The sequence below is a fragment of the Trachymyrmex septentrionalis genome, unplaced genomic scaffold (assembly GCF_001594115.1).
Source record: "Trachymyrmex septentrionalis isolate Tsep2-gDNA-1 unplaced genomic scaffold, Tsep1.0 scaffold131, whole genome shotgun sequence".
Lineage (NCBI taxonomy): Eukaryota > Metazoa > Arthropoda > Insecta > Hymenoptera > Formicidae > Trachymyrmex > Trachymyrmex septentrionalis.
The window spans coordinates 1,726,141-1,729,730 of NW_017304450.1; the positions used below are offsets into that span (position 1 = coordinate 1,726,141).

The window sequence follows — 3,590 nt, forward strand, 5'->3', positions numbered from 1 at the left end:
TAGATTTTTTTTTTCAACGAATCGACACATCGTTTTCACTCGGCATGGAAATAAAGATCGGACAATTCACAGATGGACGCCCCCGATCCGTTTTGCGTAATCCCGACACCCAGCCCCCTTTCCCTTTTCCGCGTCGCGGCGTAATAATTATTTCACCATATTGCCGAGAGTGCTCGTTAAAGAGTACGGTAAACAAGTCCGCGGCGGCTTTTAATGCACCACTCGCGCGCGATCGCACGTAACGGATGAATTAACGTACGTGCATCAAGGCATTTGCGCCGACGATCCAACGTACGTTGTGTGCGCGAATCGCGCACGTATATGCGCGTGCGTATACACGTGAGCGTGTGCCTCGATTTGTTGCAAGTTAGATATTCCGACCTTGACTACTAATCTATTCCCGCAAAACAGTCGATTCCTCGGAGTATCACGTGTACACAATGACATAATTGCGCGGCACTTGTAATTCAATTTCCTCACTCTACATTGTAGCGTTGAAAACGAAGATGCGAATTAAAAGCGTATATATCCGGAGAGATTTCAATATTCTATTCTACTCATTAATTATTCTACTATCTATTCTACTCGTTGATTATATATATAACGCCGCATTCTTAAGCGGTTAAGCGTTAAATGGTATTCCTCGTATATACATCGAGTACTTATGAACGGGTTGTAACCCTTTAAATAAATCTCGAAGAAAGTTAAGGGTGTTATGAGAAAATGAGTTGTGTGCTATTTCTATAAGGACTTTAAATCTTAGACGAATACTCTCCAAGGCCTTTGAGAGATCAATAAAATTTGGAAATTTTATTGATATCTTTTTTATTGAAATTAATAAATAGAGGATTTTCGATACTTATTGTGATTTTTGACTACTGAATAGATAGACATATTTTTCAGATTATTTATTTACGATCGATTAAAACAATTATATTCCAAATTATTTTACTTTATTATATTAAATTGTACCACAAAATATGGTAATTTTTTTCAAACTTATGATGTAAAGACTGAAGAGGACTCTTAGAGCTTTATGTATTAGGATTTATTTAATTTATTATATCGAGACGTGCCTCCAACTAAGAAATAAATTCTTTTTTATATTATTAGGTTTTATTAAAATTTCGTGTACATTCGACATATTAAAATGAGCATTGTTCCATTCTTTGTTTTAAACGATTAATCAGTTCCTTCAACGTATTTGAGAAACGTAGTAGTCAAAGTAATTTAAATTGCAAAGTGAAAGTGGATTGCGCAAAATGAACTACTATCCTATAATTATGCCAGAAGAACGAGGAAGAGCGAGTTGTTTTCGCACACAATGTCTCGAATAGACGCACCGGTGAAATGATCGATAGCCATCATCGGACAGCCATTGAATCAACTTCCGCCGCTTAGATAAAATCAAGTAAATATGTGATCTCTTGGAAAAATATCATTTATAAAAAAAAACCATCACAAATACAATTTATAATTAACGCGTAATCGCTAGATAAAATTATCATTTATCTGAATGAAACTAACGATCTTGTCAGTTTCGATATCTCGATCTTGTCCATAATACATTCGCCGTCTGAAGCAGCATTCGATATAAATAAATGCTGATCACGGATGATACTTGGGAGGGAATAAACATGAAAGAATAGACAGCGCATTCTTTGGTCTTAGCAAATGTCCGTGCTTGGTTTAAAAACGCGACGTTGAATCATATCTCACTTCAACTTAATACTGTCATGAGAGAAAGCTAGATAAAAGCGTCCAATACTCGACAGTAAACCTTTTGCAAGAATATAAAAATAACAAATAACATAAAAAGAAGATAAGGGGAAAAGGTGGCGATAGAAAATAAATATCTAGAAAAAAATAGAGATAAGAATAAAAAAAAATGAAAATAAAAAAGAGAGAGAGAGAGAAAGAGCTTTAATTTAAGCTGTCTCGTTTCTTTCTAAACTGACAGTGACAACTTTACAAGAGTACGCAGTCTATTCTTGTTGACTGGTATTTAATTAACATCACGTATTGCTGTCGCGTGAAGAAGTTCCCCGACCGATCACCGGTGCATCTACCCTCCCATGTTTTCTCGAGGGTGCATCGACATGCAGAGAGTTCTCTCGGCGCGCAAAAAGTTCCGTCTGAACTCCGCGGCGAGAGAGGCAGCAGAGGAGATTCGCGAAAGGTCGCGCGCGTGCGCGCGCGGATCGCGACGTTTCTAGAAAGAGCGCGATCGCCCGCACGAATGGAACGAATGGGAGTGTGTAAGCACAGATGCGGGCGGTGGGTTTTTCGTGCCGAACGGAACTCGAGGGGTGAACCGCGAGCGAGATAGGATGCGACTCCGAAAATGCAAAAGTCGTTTGAGATCCTTCAACGACTTTTCCAAGTTTTCACTAGGATGCCATTGCATAGGAATGATCGGGCCCCCTTTTTCCGCCAATGAAATCGACATCAAGGTCTGGTTCCATCGATGTAAGACCGAACTCGATTTAACTTACTGTTTACTTTTTCCCAATGCCCGTTTCTCACCGATGTAGTTCAATTCTCACCTCACAGTTCAATTTTAATCTCGGTTTGACTAACATCGTCTCTTTCTTATTTTAAGAAATTAGAAAAAGATCAAGGGTAGGTTGAACTGAAGTTAAAGTTGTCTATATTGATAGAAACGAGAACAAATCTTAGACTTAGAAAAGGAAAAAGGGCAAATTGAGGAGATTAAAATTAATCTTACATTGGTGGGGCTGGGCCTTAATTTCTGTCAATGCGGATTAACTTTAATTACTCGATTTAACTTACTTTTTCGAGTTCTAAGAATTAGAAACGGATAAAGAATACACTAAATCCACGAGATTGAAGTTAATCTTCATTGGAATGAAGTTAGTCTACATTAGAAATGGGGAATATCTCAAATTGAAACAAACCACCGCGAAGTTAGCTGTTATTTTCGAGGTGATCGAATGGGTATCGACGATAATCGGTATCTCAATCTGGTCCTCCAAATCTGCCTATTCCGTCGTCGATTTCGCGAAGAGAGGAAAGTAACATATGGCGAACGAGATTAATGAGAATTCGATACTTACGATACGTACAAGCCTTCTGCTCCTTATTGACGTCGGGACACTACGTCACGGCACGTTTCACTGATCTTTCGTGAGATCGGAGTGTGTTGTCATATATAAGTATGCAGAGATATCAACATCTGGTCCGTGAATTTCGCTTCTTAATCAACGCCTGCCTCTCAATTGCGTATAAACGCCGTTCGGAGGTTCCGCGCACATGAACGTGCCGCTTCTTCTCGATGTCTCGATGTGTACGGACAGGAGCTCGTGACGCCGAGAACGTGGAGAAACGTACGCGTTCGTTCTCGAACCACCAGGAGTCGAATTGCGCGTAGTCGTGAACGAGAACACCGCCGAGAGAACTTGGCGTCTTTCGCGTTCGCGTTTCTCTCTCTCTCTCTCTTTCTCTCTGTCTCACTGCCCGTCTCCGTCGACGGGCAGAGGCCGGTCTCCGCTTCGAAGCTCGTGAACAAGAAGCTCCAAAGAGCTCTCGCGTATAGCCGGGTCTCTGTTCCGCTCCACTCCCCCCCCCCC

General features: G+C 40.6%; 1 protein-coding gene across 4 annotated transcripts in view; it reads right to left on the reverse strand.

Annotated features, from left to right (window-relative positions):
- The window catches only part of LOC108757022 (protein FAM46C-like), a 139,828-nt gene that overhangs the window by 56,587 nt on the left and 79,651 nt on the right, over positions 1 to 3,590 (reverse strand). Inside the window, exon 1 of one of the 4 annotated variants that reach the window (XM_018501266.1) lies at positions 3,087 to 3,584. The exons of 2 other annotated variants lie outside the window; for them this stretch is intronic. The gene's annotated coding sequence lies outside the window, so the exon portion shown is untranslated. Of the gene's footprint in view, positions 1 to 3,077; positions 3,585 to 3,590 lie in introns of those variants that run through there. One more of the 4 variants, XM_018501265.1, reaches the window with a different exon arrangement.